At 41.3% G+C, this 18,907-nt stretch overlaps 1 protein-coding gene across 4 annotated transcripts in view; it reads right to left on the bottom strand.

Moving 5' to 3' along the window:
• Window positions 1-18,907, bottom strand: part of AQP7 (aquaporin 7) — a 122,566-nt gene that overhangs the window by 67,106 nt on the left and 36,553 nt on the right. For all 4 annotated transcript variants that reach the window (XM_056803908.1, XM_056803913.1, XM_056803914.1 and 1 more), the window contains exon 2: window positions 3,559-3,633. The gene's annotated coding sequence lies outside the window, so the exon portion shown is untranslated. The remainder of the gene's footprint in view (window positions 1-3,558; window positions 3,634-18,907) is intronic.

The following is an 18,907-nucleotide window of genomic DNA, read 5'->3' as shown; positions in this document are numbered from 1 at the left end:
CTGCACTGGGAAGGACTTTTGGGCTATGAAGATGGAAGTTCAGGGCAGCAGGAGAGATCAAGGGATGCTTGGTTTTGGAATTGGGCACTACTGGTTACCCTTGCCATCCATTAAAGATCCAAGCTTGGCCAGCCTCCTTCCTGAGGACACAATCCATGACTAGCATATGGTTTTAGAGCAAATCTTAGCCCTTTTTTCCCCCACATCATGGACCTCTTTGGCAGTCTGGTGAAGCCTGTGGATCCCTTTAAAAAATTTTTTTAAACCCTTACCTACAATACTGTGTATTGGTTCCAAGGCAGAAGAGTGGTAAGGGCTAGGCAATGGGGGTTAAGTGACTTGCCCAGGGTCACACAGCTGGGAAGTGGCTGAGACCAGATTTGAACCCAGGACCTTCTGTCTCTGGACCTGGCTCTCAATCCATTGAGTACCTAGCTGCCCCCTCAGAATATTTTTAAATAACTGAAGGAAATAATGCATTTCAGTTAGAGGTTAATGAAAGTAAGGATGTAGGTTTTTGTTTGTTTTCTTTTAAGTTGACAAACACTCTGAAACCAATCCATGCTTCCTGTATTGAGAACCCCAGTGTTAGAGGCAAATTTTGGCATGGAGATAGATAGGGGGATGGAGATTGTGGCTTCTTCTCACTCCCTGGCTAACCCGTCCCATTTGCTCTCCCCTTCCCCCACCCGTTCTTCTAACTGAGCTAGAACCCCAGATTCTCAGATCTGGTCCCAGCCCCGGCCTGAGGGCGATAAGCCCAGGATTCCGCCAAGACCCGGTGCTTCCTTCCAACCGGTGCCAGGCTTGGCGTCAGCCTCCCTGACGTTGATTCTACCCAAGTTCAAAGCACAAACACACGCATGTACTCCAAGTTCTCCCCAACCTCTCCCAGGTTCCTCTTCTCCGGTTATGCCGCCACCATCATCTTTGCAGGTTTTGTCAACCCTCCCGGCTTCCCCTCACCCCGTGTGTGTACACGGACAGATTCTCTGAAGCGCCCCGACTTTTCTTCTTCAAGTGTCCCCCTTTGGTCAGCCCCGGGAGCTCTGCTCAAACCGAGGACAGAAAGTCCTCCTCGTCCCGCCTCGGGCCCTTCGAGCCCAGGCCCAGGCGATCAATCTGTGATCGGAAATGGATGAGGGATCACTATGGAGCAGGCTCGGTGTTAAGAGCCTGGGATAACGCCAGAGCCCCTCCGAGGGGAGGTCTAGAGACTTTGTCAACCACAGTCAGTCATGGCCCTACGGATCTACCAAGGGGCATAATTAACTAGTTCTATAGCTACTACAGAACTAGTTATGGACTTAGTTATACACTAGTAATGGAAACAACTAGTTCTATACCTAGAATGAAATGAGTATATGTACACACACACCCAATACCCTAATTAGATAAGGAACTAGTTCTATATAGAACTAGTTATGGGTTTAGTTATATACCCAAGTATATACCTAGTTATATAAATAACTAGCTAAAATCTAGAATATAAATAAATATGTACACACCAAGTTAGATAACTATTTATATAGATATAGAACTAGTTAGCTCTATACCTAATATAGAAGTGGTTATAGACTTAGTTCTATGCCTAGCTATATAAATAACTAGTTGTACATAGATATATACCTACCTATATAGCTAGTTATATAAACACCTAGTTCTATACCTAGAATATAATTAGTATATATTATATAGAATATACATTATATATAAATCCTCCCCAAAGTTATATAACTAATCAGGTCTATACCTACTATAGAACTAGTTATGGACTTAGTTATATAGCTAGTTATGTAAATAACTAGTTAAAATCTAGAATATAAATACATGTATATACCAGGTTATATAACTAACTACTTCTATAGATATAGAACTAGTTATAGACTTAGTTCTATATCTAGTTATGTAAATAACTAGTTATACATAGGAATATACTTACCTATATAGCTAATTGTATAAATAACTAGTTTTATACCTAGAATATAATTAGTGTGTGTGTATACACACACACACACACACACACACACACACACACACACCCTTCCCCCAAGTTATATAACTAACTAGCTCTATACCTACTATAGAACTAGTTATGGATTTATTTACCCAAGTTATATAACTAGTTGTATAAATAACTAGTTAAAATCTAGAATACAAGTATATGTATACCTATGCCTAATATAGAACTAGGTATGGATTTAGTTATGTAAAGAAGTACTTATACATAGGTATACATCTACATATATAGCTAGTTGTATAAATACCTAGTTCTATACCTAGAATATAATTAGCATATATATGTAGACCCCCCTCAAGTTACACATGGAGAACAACTAGTTCTATACCTACTATGGAAGGCTATTCTCATGCAAAGCATCTTTTTGTGTTGTTCATTTTTGTAAGGTACTGATCTTATCAAACCCAAACCCAAATAAACAATCGAAAAATCTCATGCTTTGATCTGCATTCTGACTCCAACAATTCTTTCTCTGGGGGTGGATAGCATTCTTTGTCCTAAGTCTTTCGGAATTGTCCTGGATCATTGTTCTGCTGAGAACTACCTAGCTGCTCCCGTATTCTGGATCTCAATCAAAATCAATCAACTAAAACATGGACAGCTCCATTTTGGGACACAGATTTAAACCTAGAAGGGAACTTGGAAGTTCTGTCACATCCATTCTCGTTCCCTCGCCTTGTCCCCTTGTCTTTTCATTGTGTAATTGTCTTGGAGAGGACGAGGGATTCCCAATACTAAGAGATGGAACTAGGAAACTACTCAGGGCTTCTGGTTCCATATCTAGAGTGCCTTTATCATCCCACACTGCCTGACTATAAATACCAGGATCTTCCTATCAGGAGTAAGCACCTTTGACAAGCATGCCTCTGCTTTATGCTTTGATGTATATAGATGAGTTAGAAGATCATTATCTCTGGGGTTTTATCTACCAAGGGATCTCAAATCATTTTAACTAGGCATGAAAGGCAACTTGTTAGAGGAAAGCTTTTAAGTCTGTGTTTTCCTCTCCCAAAGACAGGCTACAATGTATTGGGGTAGTCAGGAAGGGAGAACTGAGTTCAAATGGAGCCTTGGACACTTATTAGCTCTGTGAGTCTGGGCAAGTCATTCCTTTGCCTGAGTTTCCTCATCTATAAAATAGGGATAATAATAGCATCTACTTTCCAGGACTCATAGGATTTCTACATCAATTGGAAGAACCTCCATGAACTGATGCAGAATGAAATGAGTCTTCCATGAATACTGCCCTACTTTCTCAGATAAGACATTGTGAATAATTTGTCGAGAGTATAAATGTAGAGGTTCTATTGTCATCAACATGAACTTTATCAATGCAGACAAATCTGGTTAATTTTCTGTCAAACTGCTTTTCTCCTACAATATTTACCAGTAAATGCTCTTGGGAGAATCCGTTTTAGTTGGATAGTATACCTGGCTTGTTACCCCCTCCATTGCTTTTTGTACCATTGTATGAGATCATTCTGTTTATAAAACCTGACATAAAAACCATTTCCTTTAATGATTTGTAAATTATATACCTGTGATGCTTTTGGTTGCCATGTTCCTCCACTTGGCAAGGAGATCTTGTTTCACTTTACAAGATGATCTTTCCCCTTCAAAAAAAAAAACAAAAACATAAAAATGTATTAAGTGCCTGGGGATATGTTGATGAAATAGGACACCACCCCTATCCTCAAAGATCTTACAATTTAGTGGAGGGATAGGACACGTACTTCACAAAGCGGATTGTGATAAGGACACATGAAAAATCCAAAGGGAAAACATGAGAATAGTTTAACAATTTCAAATCTCAAAACACACTCTAAAACAATATCAGAACTATTTGGACTTGGGGGCAGCTGGGTAGCTCAGTAGATTGAGAGCCAGGCCTAGAGACAGGAGGTCCTAGGTTCAAATCTGACCTCAGCCACTTCCTAGCTGTGTGACCCTGGGCAAGTCACTTGACCCCCATTGCCTAGCCCTTACCACTCTTCTGCCCTGGAGCCAATGCATAGTATTGACTCCAAGACTGAAGGCAAGGGTTTAAAAAAAAAACAAAACTATTTGGACTTGTTAAAAATCGGAAAAGCTGATCAGTGAAATAAATTAGATCCAGCAAGATAACATAAGACCCAGGAAGGTCCAGAAATAGCTAAACCTGGTGGCTTAGTATTTAATGAAAGCAAGAATACCAACTTCTTGGATAAAGACTCCATATTTTACAAAAACATCTGAGAAAATGAGAAAGAAGTTTGGCAAAAATTAAGTTTAGCCCAGCATTTACATCATACAATAAAATCCCAAAGGATGCATAACCTAAATAGAAAAGAGCTCATCATTTAAAAAAACAGGTGAACAGAAAATATCTTAAGGTTATGGTGACTCTGTAGATAGAGAGCCAGGCCTATAGGGAGAAGTCTGAGGTTCAAATCTGACCTCAGATACTTCCTAGCTATGTGACCCTGAGCATGTCACTTAATGCCCACTGACTAGCCCTTACCACTCTTCTGCCTTGGAACCAATTCTTAGTATTGATTCTAAGACAGAAAGTAAAGGTTTAAAAAAAAAAGGAAGGAAGAAACTACCTTAAGTAAGTATGGTTAAGGAGAGATTTTTTTTTTCTTACTGGATGGTCAATATCTTTTTATTATTTTCTTTTGTTTTATTTGAATTTTTAAATTTAATTAATTGATTTAGAATATTTTTCCATGGATACATGATTCATGTTCTTTCCCTCCCCTCCTCCCATTCCCCTCCAGTATCCAACAAGCAGTTCCACTGGGTTTAACATGTGTCATTGATCAAAACCTATTTCCCTATTATTAATATTTGTACGAGGGTGATTGTTTAGAGTCTACATCATCAATCATATCCCCATCGACCAATGTGATCAAGCAGTTGTTTTTCTTCAGTGTTTGTGTTTCTGCTCCCACAGTTCTTTCTTTGGATGTGGATAGCATCTTTCCCAAAAGTCCCTCAGAATCGTCCTGGATCATTGCATTGCTGCTAGTAGAGAAGTCCATTACATTCAATTGTGCCACAGTGTATCAGTCTCTGTGTACAATGTTCTCCTGGTTCTGCTCCTTTTGCTCTGCATCACTTCTTGGAGGTTGTTCCTATCTCCATGGAATTCCTCCACTTTATTATTCCTTTGAGCACAAAAGTATTCCATCATCAGCATATACCACGATTTGTCCAGCCATTCCCCAATTGAAGGGCATCCCCTCGTTTTCCGATTTTTTGCCACCACAAAGAGCGCAGCTATGAATATTCTTGTACAGGTCTTTTTCCTTATTTCTCTGTGGGGTATAAACCCAGCAGTGATATGGCGGGATCAAAGGAAGACAGTCTTTAATAAGGGGAAAATTTTTAATCAAACAAGTAAGAGCAGTGATTATAGAATATAGAATGGACCATTTTAATAATATCAAATCAAAATATTTCACATGAACACAATCAATGCTACTTGAATGAGAAAGGAAACAGTCAATCAGGCAAAAATTTTTGTAGCAAATATCTCTGGTAAAGCTCTGATATCCAACACATATTTCCAAATAAATAAGAAGCAAAGATGTTTCCCAACAGATAAATGGCAGAAAGTTGTGGAAGGCTCTCGAAATTTTTTAGATGACAACTATTAACAGTCATGTAAAAGAATGCTTTAAATCCCTAATAATAAAAGAAATGCAATTTATAACAATTCCCCAATCTTACATTCATCAGATTAGTAAAGATTACAAAGAGAAAAAAGGGCAGTGCAAGGGAAAAAAAGCAACCCTGAACATTTCAGCATTTATTTCGTCACCCTTTATCCTATCTTTGGATTTTTGCCCCTTTACAATAGTTCACTGAGCCTCTCAAGAAGACAGGAGGAGTATCACCCTCTCGTGTGTCATAAAAAACATGCTGCCAGTTTATCTCTAATAATCACCCCTCGTCCAGGGAAAAACAATAATTCAAGGAGATAAAGGGAAGGTAGGAGCATAGGTTGCGTGTGTTTTATAAATAACTGGTTTGCTGTCTTATCCTATTAGACTTAGATTCCATGAGGGCAGGGATTATGCCTTATCTAAAGTTTGTTTACCCAAGCATCTAGCTTACTGCCCTACACAGAGAAGATGCTAGATAAATGTTGTTGCCTTGCTTCCTTAAGCCCAGAAGCCTGGTAGTTTCTTTATATTGATTTCCAGTGCACTGGGTCTGGGAGCAGGGGGAGAAGAATGGAAAAAGAAATGGCAAACCACTCTAGTATCATTACCAAGAAAACTTCAGATGTGGTTGTGAAGAGTAGGACAGGACTGAAATGAGTGAACAAAAACAACAAACCAAATGGAGGAAGAGAAAGAGGGAAACAATGCTAGAGACCAAGAAAAAAAAATAGAGCAGGCAGAAAGACAGTAAGACAAAGGGATAGCAGGACAGAGAGAAGGCAGAGACAAAGACACAGAGACAAAGGCAAAGGCCTTCTGTGAGAGAGAGAACTGAGGGAATCAAGGACAGAGACTATATTCCTACAGTATGTCTCCTCAACTCATTAATTGGGTACCTAGCAATTGAGATAATGGAAACTTTTAAATATAGCATCCCTCTGCCTTGCACACAGAGAAATGGGCAGACACTCTCTGTCCATCATTGAGTACCACAAATGCCAGGGTGTCCATAAAAACACAAGGTATCAGGTAAGATGTAATCTAGTCCAACCACATCATTTGATAGTGGAGGAAGTCAATTTAGGGAGGTGCCTCAGACCCTAAGCACTGTCCAGGTCCCTTCTGCTACAGGTATCTCAGCTCTGCCAAAAAAATGAGTTAAGGGAGTTTCCACCTGGTTTGTTCCATAATTAACCTTCCCCTCTAAGGATAACAGACTCTGCCTTAAAAGACAACTCTGGGAAACAGGATAGAAGCTGCCTTTTAGCCTCCTCTCTGGGAGGAGGAAAAATGCTGAGAGTTAAAATGATTGGAGGAAAGCAGGGACACAGTGAAACATAAACTTGGGCGGGGATGGGGTCTGGGGGGAGGCAGGGTACTGCTTAAAAAGATCTTGCCCTGCATTAATGCATTGCTGGTGGAGTTGTGAAATGATCCAACCATTCTGGAGGGCAATTTGGAACTATGCCCAAAGAGGGCTAAAAGACTGTCTGCCCTTTGATCCAGCCGTAGCACTGCTGGGATTGTACTCCAAAGAGATAATAAGGAAAAAGACCTGTACAAAACTATTCATAGCTGCACTCTTTGTGGTGGCAAAAAATTGGAAAATGAGGGGATGCCCATCAATTGGGGAATGACTGAACAAATTGTGGTATATGTTGGTGATGGAATACTATTGTGCCAAAAGGAATAATGAACTGGAGGGATTCCATGGGGACTGGAACAACCTCCAGGAAGTGATGCAGTGAGAGGAGCAGAACCAGGAGAACATTGTACACAGAGACTGATACACTGTGGCACAATCGAATGTAACTGACTTTGCTACTAGCAGCAGTGCAATGATCCAGGACAATCCAGAGGAATTTATGAGAAAAAACACTATCCACATCTAGAGAAAGAACTGTGGGAGCATAAACACTGAAGAAAAACAACTGCCTGATTACATAGGTTGAGGGGAACATGGTTGGGGATGGAGACTCTAAATGAACATCCTAGGGTAAACACCAAAAACATGGAAATAGGTTCTGATCAATGACACATGTAATACCCAGTGGAATTATGTGTGGGCTATGGGAAGGGTGGGAATAGGGGAGGGAAGGAAATAATGTGATTCTTGTAACCAAGGAATAATGTTCTAAATTGCCTAAAAAAAAAAAAGATCTTTCCCTGACAATCTGCTTTTAGGCTAGCAGGTGAGGTTGGGGGGGAGAGAGGATGCCTCTGGGAACTTAAACCCTAAATCTAGGGATGCTTAGGGCTTGAAGAACTAGAGAAGTAGGGAGTGGGGTTTGGGTTAGGAACACTATTTGCTATTATTATGACTTATCATAATCAGTTATAACTATTATTATCAATAAGTAATTGGTTCTATATTCTGTATAGTAAAAACCTCACTATGTCCCAACAATAATAATAATTTATATGTGAGGAATTCCTATTTATATAGCCCTTTTAAGAGGCAGCTAAGCAGTCCAGTGGATAAGAGTGCTGGGACTGGAGTCAAGAAGACCCAAGTTCAAATTTGGGCTCAGACACTTACTAGCTGTGGGATCCTGGGCAAATCACTTAATCCTATTTGCTTCAGCTTTGCAAAGTGTTTTCCTTTATCCACATGTGCCCTGCAAGTTACCCAAGGACCAGCATCCAGGAGATGAGACGTAGCTTGGAGTAGAGGAAAGCATGTTGGACTTACAATCAAGAGAACAGAGGTTAAATTCCATCTCTGATATTTATTTGCTAGGTGATCATGGGCAAGTCTCTTTGCCCCTGCTTAGCTCAGTTTTCTCATTTGTAAAAAAAAAAATATCTGCACCACTTCCCTCAGGGGATTGTTGAAAAGAGTGCTTTGCAAAGCTTGAAATACCATAACATGGGAATTATTTTTATTTGTAGAATAGAGTGGATTTGGATTTCATTGCACTGAAGGGATTTAGGTTAGAGTTGAAGAACACCCACAGTGGTAGGGGCACAGTGGGGTGCTATGGGAGGGCACAGAGATCTCTGGAAGAGTTTCTCTGGCTCCAGGAGTCTCAGATTTTGAAGCCCAGGGGAGGGTGGGGGAGAAGTCTGACCTGTCCTTGTCTTAGCGGTACCTCATTTCTTAGAGTTCACACCCCATTCCCTCCCCAGCCAACCTGCTCCTGCTTGCTCTTTCTACCCCACCCAGGCCTGAGAGGCTGTCACCAACTCCTATTTTGAGCAGCAAGAGAAAGTCTTGTTTTAATTACCTTGCCTTTGGGGGTGGGGCTGGGCAGGGGAGGTGTGGAAAAGAGAAAAAGGATGAAAGGAATGATTCCATCTAAAATATTTCACTAGTTTGGGATGCTTTCCTATGTTGATCCAAGTTATTTCTGTACTTAGAGGAAGGAAGGAAGGAAGGAAGGAAGGAAGGAAGGAAGGAAGGAAGGAAGGAAGGAAGGAAGGAAGGAAGGAAGGAAGGAAGGAAGGAAGGAAGGAAGGAAGGGAGGAAGGAAGGAAGGAAGGAAGGAAGGGAGGAAGGAAGGAAGGAAGGAAGGAAGGAAGGAAGGAAGGAAGGAAGGAAGACAAGATGGTACACAGTGGAAAGAGTTGGGAAGACTGGAAGAGTGCAAAGTCTTGGGAATCAGAGGACAAGAGCTCAAATTCCACTTCAGACACTTACTTCTTGGAAATATAATCTTGGTTAAATTGCATAACTTCCCTAGGCTTGCTTCCTTATCTGTACAATGAAGTGGTTACATTAAATGGCTTCTGAGGTTCCTTCCACCTTCACTTTATGATCCCTGCATAGTCATAGATCATAGATCAGAGATCCTTGCATTAATGAGTGTCCCTCATTTGCCCTCTTATCATTTTGAATTGTTTTTCCCCCCCAGGGCATGAAGTGATGATTCAGAGAGAGAAAGTTGAACCATGGTTGCTGATAATGCTGGCACACAAGCACATGCTTGCAGTAGGAAAGAAGTCCATCACTAGTACAGAAGGTGGGGGACATAATCTGGACACTGTAGCATCTAGGGCTGGCTTTCTCTTTTCCTTCTCAATAGCCTTGGATTTGGGCTTCTGGGCTTCCTTGAGGGAGAAGGGCTACTGGTACTTCTATTTCCAGAGTTATGAATGGCCACTGAGTGGGATGACCATAGAGCAGCACTCTGGGAGAGAACCTGATCTTTTAGTAAACAAATATAGTATCTGTAAAAAGACAGTATCCTTAGTGTTCAAGCTGGCAGCTATTGTGAATACCACTGCTGTTGGTGAGCCAGGAGAGAGAAACTGATTTTGGTCACTATCACCCTTACATGTCCTTGTTTCTAGTCCAAATTTCTATATAATAGAGATAGCCAGGTGGATAGAGAGATGGACCTAGAGTCAGGAAGACCTGAGTTCAAAATTGTCATCAAATGATTACTAGAAATATGACCCTGGGCAAGTCACTTGGATTTCTTTGTATCTTCACCTTCTCATTTGTAAAATGGGCATAATAATAGCACCCTCCTTACCTCCAAGGATTATTATGAGGGGGGAAATGAGCTACTGTTTGTAAATCACTTTGCACACCTTAAATGCTATATAAGTATTAGTTGTTAGTATTATGAAATGGGGTACAAACTTCTTCCCTTATGGATTTTCATAAGCTGAGTTGGTTGGGAATTGTACCAACATAACTGAAGCTCTAGAAGGGCAATCAGGAGGAGATTTAGGATATAGTCAGAGTTGGATATCTTCAGATAGGAATGTTTGATCTATAGCCTTTCTGTTTAATTCTATGAATAATAAACTATGATAACCTGAAATCTCTTAATCCATTAACATTGGGAAGTTGGGTTGGTCAGGAATTGAAAGAAGGGAGCACAGATGGAGTGAAGCTTATCCCTTTGTTAAGAACATAGATTTTATATATGTATGTATGTATGTGTATGTTTTATACACCTGCACACACACATACATGTGCATATTTTAACAATAGACAATCTTAGTCCACAGATTAATTTCAGAACAGTTTTTTTTTTTAAGTAGTGGAGAGAAGGTGTTGAATCCCTCCCCCAAGCCCCCCCCCCCCATCCTCAACCCTATGGCTTCATCTATAGGCTGAATGCCCTCTGATGGTTAGCACAGATGCTACAACTCTTTAGGAAGGCTGTCTGTCTCTGCCTATATAGCACCACTTGCTAAACAACTCAATTATTTCACTCCCTTGCTGGATAAATATTACAGTGGCATTCTGTCTTCCTGCAAGCTTAAGGAAGGCAGTAGCAGAATAACATGAGTAGGTCTGGACAAGTTATGCAAGTGTAACAAAAGAAAGAATTAAATTTCCTTCTGTAGAAAGTTCTAAGTGTAAATTTGCCCTCCTCCACTATCTTAGTCCATATCAGATCATTCTTTTACTCAATGTTCCCTCAGAGAATGCTAGTATTCTTCTTGCTGCCTGCCTATCCCTTTTATTGTTGTTCAGTCTTTTTAGTCATGACCCCAGGTGGGATTTTCTTGCCAAAGATACTTGAGTGGCTCATCATTTTATAGATGAGGAAACTGAGGCAAACAGGGCTAAGTGACTTGTCCAGGGTTACACAACCAGTAAGTGTCTGAGGCCAGATTTGCATTCAGATCTTCCCTCCCCAGGGTCCAACTCTCTATCCAGGGCACTACTCAGTTGCCCTGTTCATGGATTGGACTAGATGATCCCTAAGCTTTTTTCTATCCTTAAATCCCAGTACCTGTGCTGTCAACATGTGCCTTGTGTAGTTTATTCTTCTTGTTCATAGAGACTAAAGCTCAGAGCATTTACTGCCCTTCCCAGCCCTTAGGAAAGGAATGAGCCAGGCAGATAGTAAGCTCAGAAGTGAGTGAGAAAAAGCAAGCCATTCTTCTGCTCTGGTTGCTGCTTTGCATCAGTCCAAGAGGTAAAGTCCTCCAAGGTGACATCATCATAGACTACTATCAGTAGGGTAGACCATAGAGATCATTAGAATGGAAACCTCTTAAAAACAGGAACCATTTCACTTTTGTCTTTATATCCCCTGCATTCAGTACAGTGTCCAGCCAATTTGTTGTTCAGTTGTGTCAGACTCTTTCTGACCCCATTTGGAGTTTTCTTGGCAAAGATACTGCAGTCTTTTGCCATTTTCTTCTAAAGCTGACTTTAAAAGGTTAAGTGACTTTCCCAGGGTCACATAGTTGGTAAGTTTCAGGTCTTCCTGACTCCAGGTCCAGCGCTTTAGCTGCCCAGGCCAGCAAAATGTGCTTAATATAAGTTTGTTGGTGCTCATCTGTCTTAGAATTGATAAGAAGCCAAAAGATATTGGGGTTTATTGTTTTTTTAATTAAAAAAATTTTTTTAAGGGCAGTGAGGTATTCAGTGAATTGCCTAGAGTCTGGAATCAGTAGGACTTGGATTCAAATCTCACCTCAGATACTCTCTAGCTGTGTGACCCTGGGTAAGTCACTTAACCCAGTCACCTAGCCCTTGCCAATCTTCTGTCTTTGAATTGATCCTAAGACTTCAGAAGGGAAGGGTTTATGCACACACACATATATACTTGTGAGTAGGTAAGGTAAGGTCTAGCTGTTGGAAGAATCCTTAGAGGTCATTTAGAACAGTTTGTCCAAACTGTGGGAGTAGAAACACCGAGGAAAAACAACTGCCTGACCACAGCGGTTGAGGGGACATGACAGAGGAGAGACTCTAAACGAACACTCTAATGCAAATACTAACAACATGGCAATGGGTTCGAATCGAGAACACATGTGATACCCAGTGGAATCATGCCTAGCGTGGGCTATGGGGGGTGGGGGGGGAGGAAAAGAAAATGATCTTTGTCTTCAATGAATAATGCTTGGAAATGATCAAATAAAATATTATTAAAAAAAAAAAGAACAGTTTGTCCAGTGTCACACAGGTAGTAAATGGTAGCACCCACCATGGATGCTTTTATATAACCCTATGGCTGCCTTACCTCAGCCACCTCCTCATTCTGCAGGAGGAGAACGTCAGGCACTCCCCGAGCTCCTCTAAAGGTGAAACTGTTTAATTCCCAATTAAAATGCCAACAATCTGAGATTCTCCCCCTCCTCTAGGAAGAGAACAGGAGGGACTCTAAGGCTGAGGCCTCTCCCATGCTGGAGGGCTAGACGAGGCGCCCACAGACAGCCCTACACGTATTCCCAGGACAACTTCCACGTGGCACCTATTCGGGAGACGTCGCTCTCCGCAGGAGCGGGGCTGAGGGAAGGAACCAGGCGGCTTCTCCAGCAGCGCCGAGGTGACGACTTCCTGTCCTCTCTCAGCCCCGAACGCGAAGGATTGCTGTGTGCCTAGTGGCGCTCTTCTTGTCCTCCCCCCTTAGCTGGGGAGCCCCTCGGATGAGGTTCCCTTGATCCCTGGCTCTGGGACCTAGTAGGAAAGGGCAAGGCCGAGGAGGTAAAAGGTCCAGGGAGTGACCTGAGAACCGGAACCTCATTCGAGGTGAATCACGCACCGCCAGGGGCTGGCTCTTCCCTCCGCGTCCCATCCCGAGGCACTTTGGCCAGTCATACCCACTCCTCATTCTCCTTCCGTTCCTCCCTGTTCCCTCTCAGAGAACTCCTCTGTGCCCCAGTCCAACAGCCTCCATTTAGTGCCCAAGACCAGAGCCCTCTCCCAGAATTCACTCCTTTCTCACCGAGACAGGGAAGCCTAAATCCAACCTCACAGCCTAAGGCTAGTCACATTCATGAATGCTGAATCTACATCAGTCATTTTTGTCATCCCGTTTCCTGGAGTTGAAGGTGAAGCCAAAGATTTGGGGGTGTGACTAAATGGGGGGGGGGGCTGACTCACCCGCACAAACCCTGGGATTTGCTGAGCCAGCAGAGATCCAAGGAACCAAACGAAAGATTTAACAGCTTTGGGCTCCAAACAACGCCCTTCAAGGCCACAACGTACTTAAGCCTCTTTTCTTGCCTCCACCCTCCCTTCAGCCTCCCCCAACTCCTTCCAGTTGTTCAGATCTCTCTGGTGCTTGAAAAGGAGTAACCATAGCTCCCTTTGCCTGGAAATCAGGCGAAGGACCACCCAGCACCCCCATTGCACTTCCTACTGTCTAATCTCAATGGGGGGGCGGGAGTCCACCCTTTCCCTTATTCTCTCTCCCTCCGGCCAAGATGACAATCCATGGAAGAGCTAAATCAGGGCGAGTTCTAGGCACAGGGAAAACCAGCAGCCAACTACATTCTCTCCACTCCAGTTCTTCTTTAATGCCTCAATGAGGCATGATGGTGACCTTTGTGTTCTTGAAGGTTCTGTCAGTGGAACACAAGCTCTGGCAGGTCCTACCAAGATGAAAAGGCTTCAAGTGCAGACCTGGTGATAGACTGTATATGCCTATTGTTAGGGGATCAGAATAACTAAAAAAAAACCAAGTTGGCCCCAGAAAAGTCATCTACTTAGCCCAGAGGAGTGGGGGTTTTTGTCCAAATATCCACAAGGATGAAACAAGAGATTTTGAGCAAATATTGACGTAAATGTGAGATTAGTTCCTGCCTCCACACCTTTGGCTTCTTCCTTCATTCCCCCTTTCCCTACTCTTCTTATCTTTCAAAGCCCAGCTGAAGTCCAATCCAGAATCCAGAAGCTTTATCTAAGAAGTTCCACCCACACTTGTCTTCCCATCTCTGAACTCCTCCAGATCTTTAGTGTTTGCTCATACGTTGGCTTGAGTTCTCATCTGTGAGCCTTGTCTCCTTCAAGGAAAGACTATGCCTGCTCTGATTGTACATTCCATTAACAAGAAGCCTAGCCACTACCTTTTTTCTTTAGCATAACTGAGCACAGGAATGAGCAAACAGGGAGAATCAACCAGTGGTAGGAGGCAGAGATGAGATTGGGGTGAGAGCGAAGAAGTGAGACACTGCTTTGTTGCCAACCAGGTTAGATATGTCATTGACCATAAAGAAAGAAAGTCAATAGAAATAATGGGGTCAAAAGAGGGGAGCAGGAGAGCAGTGTCACCAGAGGGATGTAGGACATCTCCCTTGGCTCCTTCATTTCTCCGATTAAATGCCTCAATTATCATCTCCCCAAGGCAATGGAGAAACTCAAGACTGAGTTAGGGACAAGGTAGAGGAAGATAAAGATGGACCATGATGGAGTCTATTCTGGTGGTGGTTTGGCAGTCAGGCCCCTTGGCAAAGTTCTTCACCCTGAAAAACTCCAGGCTTTAAGGATAGATGAGGACGTTTCCCCAGGAGAGTAAACTGTATTGAAGAAAATCCAGGGAAAGTGACAATTCTGTATCCCAGAGTGCTATATGACACCAGGATGCTGAAGACAGAGCTCAGGATTCTCTGAATCTACCTCCTACATAGTAATTTTGGAGCTGCAACCAGATATTAAGATCAACCATCCAATAAGCTTCTCTGTCTTCAGGGCCATGGACAAGGTTGTAAGAGAAGCCTCCAGAAGCGGACAGCATCAACAAATAGTGGCAAGGTCCAGAAACGGTACTTGGCTCTTCAAATATCACTGGACTCTTCAGCGACAAGCTCGCAAACAATCATGTATTCTGTCCACAAGCATGAAAATATATATATAAATATAAATCCAGTATGGTCTGAAAATATACAGATGGGGTGGGGTGGGGTTAGAAGGAGGAAGTCATTCTACCACAATCTCTGCAGCCTCAATTGCCCACAGAGAGAGAGAGTGGGGCATGGAGACAGAAACAAAAGCCTAAGACTGAGACATAGACTCACACAGGGAGAAATCATTATCCTTACAACCATCTGCTCTAGACCGGTGGCATGGCAGCCTGGCCACACTCCAATCAATTATCACTAGGAAGTTATTCCAAAGACATCTCAAATTAGAATTCATTCTTTGCCTCCACCCTCACCTATCTCTGCTGAGGGCGCTACCATCACTCCAGTCTCCCAGGTTTGGAACCTCACTCAGTGTTACACTCAGCTCTTGACTCTTACTTACTCCACAGATCCAAGCAACTGGGAAAATCTTGCCATTTTCACCTCCACAAAATCTCTTGTCTCCAACCACCACTTTAGCTCATGCTCTCATCACCTCTCACTTGGACTATCCCAATGGCCACCTAATTGATCTCTCTCTCTCTCTCTCTCAAAATTCTTCCCACTCCAATCCATCACCTTTAGAGATGCTAAAGAACAAATTTAGAGGAAATCGAGCTGAGATGGTGGAGTAACAGGAAGAAGTGTAGTTAGCCTTCCTACCACAACTTCTCCAAATAGATCTATAGATCACAAGACCTAATCCTCTTTAAGAATCCAAGAAAAAATTTCAAAATGGGCCATTTTCTATCCTAAGGCAATGTAGGGGGGGAAAAGAGTGGTTGGTCTGGATACTAGAGAGAGATTCTAACCAGGAACAGCCATGTGGAACATTTTAGCACAAAATTCACCAAAGTAAGAAAAAAACAACAACCCATATTCAGTATAAAAGGGCCTGACCTTGTATAGAATACAATAACAATAATTAATAAGAATATAACAATAAGAATATAATAAGTCCAAAATAATAAATGAGGCTAGAAAAATGAATAAACAAAAAGGAATCCCACCATAAAGAGCTATTATTTTGACATGGATGCTCAAGGCACAAATCTAAAAGAAAAGGATGATTCCAAAACATCTACAAGCAAAGTATTAAAGAAATAGAAAACTTGGGCACAAGTTCATCTAGAATTCCTGAAAGAGATGAAGCAAACATTTTTTAAAAAGAGAGATAAGAATGTTCTATGAATGAAATTAGAGTGCTAGAATAAAAAATTGGAAAGTAAGAGTTTCCAAAGAAAGAATTGGAAATAGAATTAATAACTAAGCCCAAGAGGTACAGAATCTTACTTTAGCAACAAACTTCCTAAAAATTAGATCTCTTCTAAAGTAGCTCAGAAAAAAAAAAAGGACTTAGAAAACAGATCAAGGAGAAATAAATTAGGAACCATTATATTACCCAAAAGCTATAACCAGAAAGAAAGCCTAGATATCATTCTATTTCAAGAAACTGCCCCAATCTCTTAGAAACAAAAGCAAAGTAGACAAAAAAAGAATCTATCAGTCAGCCCCAAAAAGAAAACCCCAAATGAAAACTCTCAGGAATATTATAGTCTAAATACAGAGCTTCCAGGTCAAAGAAAAAAATACAAGCAGAAAAAAAGAGTTAAAGTTCCAAGGAGCCACACAAGTCAGGAACACCCAAGATTTAATAGCCAAGACTATAAATGAGGGGTTTCAGTCATAACGAATCATGAAGGTATTTAAGATGTATTCAAACGCTGACTCTAATGAGAAAAGTGTTCATGGACCAGACTTAAGGACATATTTCTAATATTTCACAGGATTGATTTCTGAATCCTTAAATTGGATGGGTCTTCAATTTTGTGGTACTTAAAAATTAAGCCTCTATTATTATCTGCAGTCTAGAAGCTAACTAACTATTTGTAATAGCCCTTTGAAATGTCAAAGACATATTCTTACATCTGAATAAGCTTGGGCCAGCTGAAGGACTTTCAAATGAGATTCTTCCTTGGGCACCTAGCTATACTATTATCTTGATTCCTTTATCTTGTAATTGGTTGTCAATATCATGTTAATACTTCTGTTGTGCGGCTTGGTTGATTGGCATCACGAGTGACCTCCAATCCTAAAACCATCCTTCAAGCCTATAATAAATAGTGCTGCTTGCTCAGCCTGCTCTCTAGGACTCTGACTCCTGAGCACTGACCTGCTGATACCATGCAAAACTTCTCTCTGTGTGTTCCGTTTCTCTTTGTTTTGTCTATGCCTCACTTTCTCTAGTTCTTAATCTTAACCCATTAATTTCCAGCTTTCAACTTCCCTCCTCAGGTCATTAAACCCACATGAGAATTATACGTAAGGGCTGGTCCACTACAATAAAGAAGTAGAAAATTTTGAAATACACTATTTCAGAAGGCAAAATATATAGATTTGCATGCAACATTAACTTAACTTACCCAGCAAAACTGAAGATAATCTTACAGAAGAAAAAAAAATATTTTTAAAGAAAAAAAGGGCTTCATAACATCCCTAGTGAAAAGACCAAAGAAGCATAGAAACTTTGAAATGCAAACACAGGAATCAAGAGAAACATAAAAAGGTAGAGATGAGTGAACAATCATAAGGAACTGAATGAGGATAAATTGTTTACACTTTACTATGGAGAGATGATATATATCCCCTCAGAATACCTCTGTGGTAACAGAGTAATTAGTCAGAGGTCTGCATGTGGGATTTATTATATTTTAATGTTCTCCCAAAAAGGGAAGGGAAGAGGAATACACTAAGGGGGGAAAAGAAAGGAAAGGTAGGAAAATTTTCTGTACAAGTTGAAGTCTATACAAAAAAGGTGAGAGAGGTGGAGAATGGTTTTTCAAAAGAAACTCTCATCTGAACTGGGAACAATTGACCAGTTGGCTACAGAAATATATTTCATCCAACAGGAAACAAAGAGGCAAAGGGGAAAAGGGAAAGGGAGAATAATTAGAAGGCTATATTAAGGGAAGAATTAATTCTAAAGAAAACAAACAATGAAGAGTAAACCTCAAAGATTCACCCCAAACCTCAAATAAAAGAAAGGACTCATGATGAAACATGCCACCCACTTCTGGATAGAGAGTTAATTGACTCAGAGTGCCAGAGAGAGAGGTGATGGACTCAAATTACATATTGAGACGTGTAATTTTTGGACATGGCCAATTTGGGAATTCGTTCTGCTTGGGATTCATGTTTGGAACAAGAGTTTTATTTTTCTGACTTTATTAATGGGGAGGGGAGAAGATGCAAAGAGTTTTCATTGAAAAAAGTTTAATTTTTAAAAATCAAATCTGACCATGTTATTCCATTACTGAGTAAACTCCAGTGGCTCCCTACCTCCTCTAGTATAAAATATAGACACCTCCACTTGACTTTTAAAACTTAACAACCTAGCCTCAATCAATCTTTCCAGGCTCACATACATCACTCCCCTTCTTGTACTATGTAGTCAATCTAAACTGTCTTCTCTGTTTCTCACACTCAATGTCCCATCTCAGTGTCTTTGCATTGGCTGTCCCTGAAGAGTACTTTATTTTGAAGCCTCACTCCAGCTCTTTAATCTGTGATCTCTCTCTGATTGGATGGCTCCTTCCAGAACCCTCATTTAAGGTGGGCATCCTGGCATACCATGTCTCATTCCTCTCCAGGTAGTGCTCTCCAATTCCTCTACTATGCTCCCTCACTGAAAACAAATGCC

Source organism: Monodelphis domestica, chromosome 7 (assembly GCF_027887165.1).
Source record: "Monodelphis domestica isolate mMonDom1 chromosome 7, mMonDom1.pri, whole genome shotgun sequence".
Lineage (NCBI taxonomy): Eukaryota > Metazoa > Chordata > Mammalia > Didelphimorphia > Didelphidae > Monodelphis > Monodelphis domestica.
Note: the sequence above shows the minus strand (reverse complement) of the source record. Positions and strands in the feature narration are given on the sequence as shown.